Raw genomic sequence first — 9,542 nt, 5'->3', positions numbered from 1 at the left:
AGAGAAAAAAAATTTGAAAAGAAAGAACCCCAATCGACCCACGACCCCGGCCTTGGCCTCGGTCTCGGTCTCGGTCTTTTGATATATATATATAGGAGAGTGAGCCTCCATAGCTTTCTCTCAAGTGAGAGCTTATGGGAAGTCGTGCCTTATATGTAGCCCACTCCCCAAGGAGTAAAGTGAGCATGTGGGATAAAGCCCTCACCCTTTCCTCCACAAGCAAATAGGCTTTTGCCCCTTCCCCCCAAAGGAAACGGACTATTTTGAGGACTACAGGAGCTCTAGATAGGCGAACACGGTGCTGTAAAGCACACTAGGACCCTTTAAACGATACGCTCGTTTCGAGCTATCACACGCCCTAGTCCAAGTTCGACCGTAAGTAAGGGGGTCAAAAACGAGTTAAAAACAATCTAAAAACAAGTAAAAACGAGGTGCAAAATACCCAAGAAACCACTTGTGTGGGCTTTAAGGGTAGTTACCAACGCACGTAGGGTACCCACGTCACATGCATCTACGTTCTGGTCGGGTGCTAGAGCCTGAACCACTAGAAAGCGTTTCAGTCTACGCAGGCTCACACCATCCCTCCACGTTGGCATCTTGGCCTTCGGCTGGAACCCAAGGGAGTGCAACCCAAGATCCACGAATAGTGGATAGTGACTCGTCCTTTGACTCAGAAGCCATGGAAGGACACCCTACCAAGAACCCTGAGGAGACAAGCCAAAACATGCCAGTGTGGGCCCCACAACCCGGATCTAGCATGTTTAGTCGTCTAATAGAGACCTTTAGTAGAGCTACACGCTCTGAACATGTGACAAGCGAAGTAAATGAGGAAGGAGGGGTAGTAGATTCGCCATTCACATCTTATGTAGACCCTACCCTCCCAAAGAGTGTCCATGTGGATATTCTACCCACTTCGTTTAATGAGGGCCCTACTGAGCTACCACATTCCGATGCTCTTCCTAAAGTAGAGGTCCCGAGAAGCCAATCCATAAGAAGTGACATTGCGTCCACTTCAAGAGAACCGTTTAGCACACCAAGTCTAGATGGGATATTTCTCAATGAAAATTGGGAATATGATCTACACACAGAGACTCTAACGGACCTATACACGGGTTACACATACCATGTAGGTTGGTTAGAAGTCCTACGATCTACATCTAGCGCCACTAATCTAGAGGAGCAACAACACATGATATGTGAGGTTATTCATAGAATTATCCAAATTGAGAGGCAAAATAGGGGAGTGGACCTAGTTTCCACTGGCCCTATGAGGTTTTTGGATACGGGCAAGGCCAAACAACCAACCCTATCACAATTGGAGACTCCCTCGGTGAGTCCCATAGACCCTTCATATGTTGTTTTGCCTGGAGTCTCAATGCAGGTTGAGCCCACGAGTAGTAACTTTAGCTTTCCAACCTTGGCTCAACTTTCCATTAGGGAATCTGCAATGCCTACCCCAATGATGAGCATAGCTGAAGGTGCACCTGTTACCGCTGTAGTTAGTACGACACCGCTACCTAGTGGAACAGTACCTACAACAGTGCGTGCCAGTGCCTATCGACCCTATGTACCTATCGCTACTCATGCTCAGGTAGCTCCTACGCCTCTTAGTATGCCAATGGCATATGCTCCACGACCGCCTTATCATAACCATTATCCAAGGGGAGCTAGGCCTAGTCACACATCATATCCTACGTCATTTGCCAACTTACTCAGACCAATGCCAACTCCTATCAGCCAGGCTATCCCAGAAGTGCCTCCACCAACTATGCCTGCTCACTTAGGTGATCTCGCAGCATTTGCTCAGACGATCGGACGATCCATTGCAGAAAACATGCGGGGTATGCCTGAGAGAGAACCTAGAAGCAAGGCAGTACAAGTGGCTAAGCTCACTCAAAACTTCAGTGGTAACGAGGATGTTAGGAAGCACATTGAAGTCTTTGAACACGTGTGTGATTCCTTGGAAGAGCACAATGAGCTGCACAAGTGTAAAGCCTTAGGCTTAACCTTGAGTGGGAAGGCCGGAGATTGGTATCGAACCTTAAGGGTTGAAGAGCGCACTCACTACCCCACTCTCAAGAGATTGTTCTTGAAAGAATACATACGCGAGGGTGTGCTTTGGGGGGTAGCATCTCAACTCCAAAAAGCTGAACGCGAGGAAGGGGAGTCAGTGAGAGACTTTATAAGTCGATTGAAGCATCTAAATTCTCGCTGCACTCCCGATGAACGCTTCAATAACAACCAACTCCTCGATAGATTCATCCGAGGATTGCGCCACGAGGACATTTACAATGGCCTAGTCATTAGAGGTCTTACAACGTGGGAAGCAGTCACTGCCAATGCAATCCAGTTAGAAGACAACTTGATGATTGCAGGTAAAAAGGTGTCTTCAGAAACAAAATCCGTTAGTTCGCAAGTATCTGGGCACGAGCCAATGACGGTAAAACCAATTGCCAAGGAGCCCAAGATATCTGAAATGTCTGTGACCGACCTTACTAAGGCTCTCCAAGAATACTTTAGGGGTAATCGAGCTCCTCAGAATAGCCATATGTACCCAAGAAGAGAGCAACAATGGTGTTCGGTGTGCTTAGGACCACATAGCACGAGTGAATGTCCCACATTTAGAGTCAAATTCAATGGGAATTGCAATGCATGTGGTAAGTATGGCCATCAATCTAAAGATTGCCTAACACTTAAGCGAATGTTGGCAAACCAGGCACCACTAGCTTGGTCAAACACACCTCAAGTACCCGCGCTAATGCCTGCACAACCTATCGAGCAACCGTCACAGCACATAGTTCCAAGGAATCCGAATGTAGTCCAGTCTGTGCCGTTACCACCGCCAGTGCTAGGACCACAACCTCCACATCCAAGGATTACCCCAATAAACCAGATGGGTTGTGAGTCACATAGTGCATGTGGGGATTATGAAGAGGAGATAGACCCTACTGCTCCATACGGGATTGATACGTTTGAAATGATTCCCCAGTACTACATGGAGGATCATTTCGGGCAAGTTAAGCCTGTATATCAAGCGGCTGCTCTCGCCACAAGAGGGCAAAACCTTAATACCTTGGTGAGGAGACCACCTCTTCAATGCTATGAGTGTGGTGGACTGCATCGTGTAGCGGAGTGCCCTAATAGGCTACAGAAGATCGCTACTCAAATGCAACCAAATCAAGGGAGCACATCGGGAATGCCGGTACTTACATGTAATCGTTGTGGCATAGATCATTTGATCGCTCAATGTCCACATAATCCTAATGCACCCAAGATTACGCCATTGAATTTGGTTGAGGTCACCAACCAAGCACGAGGAACCACACCCATTGTACCCGTGAATGTAGTTACACGGTCAATGCTTCAAAATCAAAACTACATTCTTGAAGAGAGGGATACTGCATCAATCGCTCAGGCAAAGAAAAAGAAAACACGGCGAAAGAGATCGCTTAATGCCACGAGCTCCAAGCCCAGTTCAAAGACTAACATAGGGACGGGAGACGACCCCGTGTATATGAATGATCCTGAAGATGATTCCGATTCAATAGAAACCATGGGGACCAAAGCCACTACCTTAAGGGAGGAACCCACTCGGGAGCTCAATGACGGAGAATCAAGCGAGTACATAAATAAGGGGAAACAGAAGGAAACTTCCTCGGCCCCACAACCAAGTCAGTTAATGCCCTCTCGTCCACCTAAACTGACTGAGACTCCCCAAGACAAGCCACGTGGGCCAAAAACCCTCAAGAAAAAGATTGGTACTTACCCAAATCCAGTTGCGGAGATTGAACAAGTGCAACACTTAAGGGGTTTGGTGGAAGAAACACAAAGAGAACTGGAGCCAAACCCGAGAAAAATCAAAATTCCAGACACAGTGTTTCCTACGCAAGTTCAACCTCACAGGAACCATAAACCGTTAGCGATACCTAGTATCATTCGGGAAGAAAGTGAGGATAGGACATCAGGAAGTGGGCAAACACCCTTTTTGCTTGAACGAATGTTTAGTGAGGGAATGCCTGACCCCATCGAGGAGGAAGTGATTCCATCTTCACCAGTCCCTAGTCAAGGGGCGATGTCTCGAAAAGTACCGCTGAATGTGTCCAAGCTAATGGATTTCATGTCCTCCGAGATCAGAACCACGATCATATCCAAATTATACGGAGATCCTGAGCTATTCTTAGCTCTTCGGGCATTTCTCAATGGAGAACTAAAGGCGGGGTTACCACAATTTGCAAATATGGATAGACCCGACACGCTTCAAGATGAAGGGGAACATTGGGATCTACAACCCAACCTAGATGAAGACTCGGTCGTTGAAATACCTGTGAACAAGTTGGGACAGTACTTTGAAGGTGACGAATCTAATGCAACCCTCCCCATTACTACCAAGGGATTAACTCCAAAGGGAATCCTTGATGGTGGTGCTGGAGTGAGCATTGTGACTAAAAACTGTTGGGAATCTATGGGAAGGCCTCACCTCGAAGTCACAAACATAGTGGTTAAGATGGCAAATGGAACTATTGCTAAACCTATTGGAATGTTAAGGGACCTTAAGATCAAGGTTTTGGGATACAAGGTACGACATACCTTCATTGTAATGGATTTCTCCAAGCATCCTATGTCATATCAAATGATCTTAGGACGTCCTTTCATGAGGGAAGCACAAATGGTGCATGACTGGTCGAAAAACCATGTCTATCTACAATTCCAGGACTCTGTCATTCGAGTTGATCTTGAGAATGGTCGTGCGCATCCTTTAGGAAGCAAGGTTATCATTGATAATCGATCAGATACCACTATTCACTCCGCCCCATTAAGGTATTGCTATACATGCAAAAAAGAGACTGATGATGGGAAAGATCCTCCTTACATGGATGTCCTACCGGGTATGACTGAGTCGGATAACGTGGATTGGGTACACCTAGCGGCAACCATAGACACATGGGGAAATAGAGGCACAAGTTGGGTAACACCTCTGAGGGGCAAGATATGCCACCGTTAGTGCCAATAAACATGATAGGTGTTATGCACTTGACTCCTGATGGCGAGAACGTGGCAAACTCCACCGACACTAAAAGTAGCGAAGACTCTGACCAATGCAACTCTGAGTATGAATCTCAAGAAGAAACTGACCCTGAGCCTGATGGGGAAAATGAATCAAATATTCACCCAAATGTGGAATCAAGGTGCTCAAGGCCTAGGACAGTGGCCTCCTGCAGTTCATCCGAAAGTGAAGATCGACCAAGTGAGTCCGAATCTGATAGAAACAAAAATCAAAAACTTGGTAAGAAGAAAACGAGACATAAGCGCCAACGCTATCGAGCTAATGTACGCACTGCAATAAACAAGGAAAGATCCACTGCAGAATGGCTCAGTTATGTAGGAGCCATTGATGCTCATCGAAAGATAGCTAATAATTGGGGACAATATCTCCAAAGTGTCATGTGGTGTATTCCGCAACCTCATGATGTCGCCCAATTAGAAATCGAAGAGAAGCCGAAACTAAGTTGTACTGCAAGAAGGCGGCAAAACCAAGAGTTGGCTCAACAACAAAAGGAGGCGGAATTAAAAGAAAAAAAACGGGCACAACAAGAACCAGTAGACTTACACCCCGCACCCGAGCATTTCAAATCATTCACCACAGGGGAACGTAAAGTAGTCTACACAAAAGCCCAACGAACGCCTACCAATGGGAGTAGCGGTGTCTACGATGGCCCTGCGGTAGTTAAGGAGATAGACTTAGCAGATCCGGGTGAGGAGTCTAAACCAGTTTTTATTGCTCAAGACCTCACCAAGGCGGAAGAAGCTGCACTTACGAAGCTTCTTAAAGAATTCAAGGACATATTTGCTTGGACATATCATGATATGAAGGGTGTTCCACCTTCGGTGGTGCAACACACGATTCCAATGATTAGCACTGCTAAACCAGTCCAGCAACGTCCCTACCCAATGAATCCTAAGTACGCAAAGATTGTACAAGAGGAAATTGAAAAGCTTGTAAAATGTGGATTCATATACCCTATTGAGCACTCAGAATGGGTTTCTTCGATAGTCATCGTACCAAAGAAGAATGGGAAACTCATAGTGTGCGTTGATCTCAAAAAGGTTAATGCAGCCACCAGAAGGGATCATTACCCCTTGCCAAATTCTGAACATGTGCTTGAAAAAGTGGCAGGCAAGGAGGCATATAGCTTTTTAGATGGGTACTCGGGTTACAATCAGATCACAATTGCAGTCGAGGACCAAGCTAAAACAGCATTTATCACGGAGTTTGGAGTGTTTGCCTTTCGCGTCATGGCTTTTGGCTTGACCAATGCACCTGCAACATTCCAACGACTGATAAACACAGCCTTTAAGGAATATCTAAGGGACTTCTGTGAAGCTTTCTTAGACGATCTTTGTGTTCATTCCTCTTGGGATGAGCACTTGATGTGTTTACGAAAAGTATTTGAAAGGTGTAGATTATATCGCATCTCCTTGAATCCTTTCAAATGCCAATTCTGGGTTAAACACGGAGTTATCTTAGGGCATATAGTGTCCAAAAATGGGATTTCTACTGACGAGAGTAAAATCAAGGTCATTCTGGAATTACCCCCACCCACCAACTACAAGGGAGTCCAATGCTTTATGGGCCACGTTGGTTATTATCGAAGGTTTATTCTATTCTTCGCCGAGATAGCTCGACCATTGTATAAGCTTCTCATCGAGTTTATTTGGACCGAAGAATGTGACCGTGCCTATGAGCTATTAAAGAAGGCCTTGGCGAGTGCTCCAATCTTGAGAATGCCTAACTGGGATTTACTCTTCCATGTGCATATTGATGCATCAAACTTTGCTATTGGGTGTGTGTTAACTCAACCTGGAGAACATAAGCTAGACTACCCCATTAGCTTTGCCAGTCGCATGAACTACACCACTACGGAGCGAGAAGGGTTGGCAATGATATATGCAGTAAGGAAATTTCGTTATTACCTCCTTGCCACCAAGTTTGTTTTCTATGTGGATCATCAAGCATTATTGTATCTGGTAAACAAACCATGCTCCACAGGAAGAATCACACGATGGCTATTGATTCTCCTTGAGTTTGATTTCACGGTTGTTGTGAGACCTGGCAAGAAACATGTTATGGCTGATCATTTGTCTCGCATACCTAATGGTGAGGCTCCTATGACTTACCGGACACTTCCCTGTTCATGGTGGAGACAATGCCTGAATGGAGTGAGAAGATTGTTAACTTTTTGGTTAATGGCTTTCCACCCAAGGAGCTTCGTAAAGATCTAGCTCGAAAGCTAATCAAAGAATGCGAACCCTATTGCCTGATAGCTGGGACTCTTTATAAAAGAGGAAAGGATGACGTTCTTAGGCGTTGTGCCCGAGAGGATGAGTATCTATACATTTTGCAAGAGGCACATATGGGCATAGCCGGTGGTCACTTCTCAGGAGACTTAATTGCGCGAAAGATCTTACAATCAGGGTATTGGTGGCCCACTATGTTCCAAGATGCATCACTCTTTGTGAAGGGTTGCGATGAATGCCAACGATATAAGAAACCCCAGAGGAAAGATCAGATGCCCCTACATCCAATCAAAGTAAACCAACCATTTGAAAAGTGGGGTTTAGACTTTGTAGGTCCAATTAGCCCAGCGGCCCGAAACACACAATCTCGCTATATTATTGTGGCCACTGACTATATGACCAAATGGGCTGAAGCGAAAGCGACACGTAAGGCAGATGCGAGGACAACAGCCAAGTTCCTCTTTGAAAATATAATCACACGCTTCGGTTGTCCTTTTGAACTTGTGAGCGACAATGGTACGCATTTTATAAATGAAGTGATTAAGGAGCTCACAATAAATTTCATGATATCCCATCATAAATCTACTCCTTATTATCCGCAAGCGAATGGCCAAGCCGAGAGTACCAACAAGACCTTAATCTCTGTTTTGACAAAGACAGTTGAAGCTCATCGCACGGATTGGGATCTAAAGCTCACGACAGCTTTATGGGCCTATCGTACTGCGTACAAAGTGGCTATTAATTGCACACCATTCAAAATGGTATATGGCCAAGAAGCAGTCATGCCATGGGAATTTGTCATTCCTAGTCTTCGTGTTGCTACTCAAGAGGGTTGGGATGGTAATCCCTTAGTAGAGCGTCTATATATCCTTGAGCGGCTAAACGAAGAAAGACAATTGGCTGTATACAATGCCCTTGTGGAGAAGGATAGAAGGAAAAAATGGTTTGATCGCCATCTAAAGGACAAGGACATCAAGGTTGGGGATAAAGTCTTGATGTATGGAGTGCGAAACGAAAAGAAGAAGTCAAATATGCTGGTAAGGGACTGTATAGAGTATGTGAAATTACACCGCAAGGTACCATCAGAGTGGAGACTCTCGACGGAGTTGAAACCATTGGATTCCTTAATGGGAGTAAATTCAAAAGATACTATGACCCCCTAAGCCAAGAGGAGTTACATGCAATCCATCAAAAGAAGGCAGCTAAAGAACAGGCTGAGCTTAAAAAGATACAAGCAAGAGTCGAAGCCAAAGAACGTCAACAGCGTGCTAGGAGACAACGAGAAGCCAACTTGGGAATTACGCAAGTATTTTTCGAGGAAGCAGAAGAGGATGCACTGGAATCTGACCCACCTCTAAGGTACCCAATTGAGTTACAGAGTCCTTACGGGGAGGTGCTGTATAATGCATTATTGGATACAGGAGCTCAACACAATTTGCTATCATATGGCGTGTGGTGTCAACTGGGAAAACCACCTTTAACCAAGAGTTCTATCCAAGTTCAAGGAATCAACAAGAAGAAAACCCCTGTCTCAAGAATTCTGCACACTCCGGTTGCTTATGACAAGGGAACCATAATTCAAAGCTTTTTGGTTATGCCTGCTGGTACCATGGAAGGGACTGTAAACTTAGGGCGCAAATGGATGATGGCCACCAAGTGCAATATCGATTGGGCAACCAGACGAGTCACAACGCAAGAACCAACACTTAGTCTGACCGCTCAAAATCCCGCACCTAAGTCATTAACTCAAATGCTAGATAATGAAAAATCACAAAGTCCAGTGGCAAAACCATCTTTGATTGTTTTCCACCCCTCTAACGATTCAACGCCAAGAGTGGAAATAGGCAAGGTGGTCCCTAAAGCTTCGCTTACTATGCCAAAGAGTACATACAAATGGGTCCCCAAAGCTTCGTTAACAGCTACTTCCCCTGCTCAATCTCGTTCAGCCACCAAGAAGCCTCGTAAAAGGAAAGCAGCTACCCACCCGAGAAAGGGCAATGTAACATCGCGATGGATCCCTAAAAAATTATTAGTAGCCCAAGGGTACTACGAGGGAAATGACCAGATTTGGGTCCCTAAACATAAGCTGAATCCCTCTACATCACCTGTAAAATCTTGCAAACCAATTGTTGCCACCCCAACGATAATTCAAGATCGTGGTAAGGGAGGAAAGGTAACAGAGTGCTCCACACCACTTCTTCCAGAGTTAGTTTGGATTCCCAAACGATATCGATCATTACCACCTA

The sequence above is a fragment of the Cibotium barometz genome, chromosome 17 (assembly GCF_041138505.1).
Source record: "Cibotium barometz isolate CiBa-2024 chromosome 17, ASM4113850v1, whole genome shotgun sequence".
NCBI lineage: Eukaryota > Viridiplantae > Streptophyta > Polypodiopsida > Cyatheales > Cibotiaceae > Cibotium > Cibotium barometz.
This window is presented reverse-complemented; position numbering follows the sequence as displayed.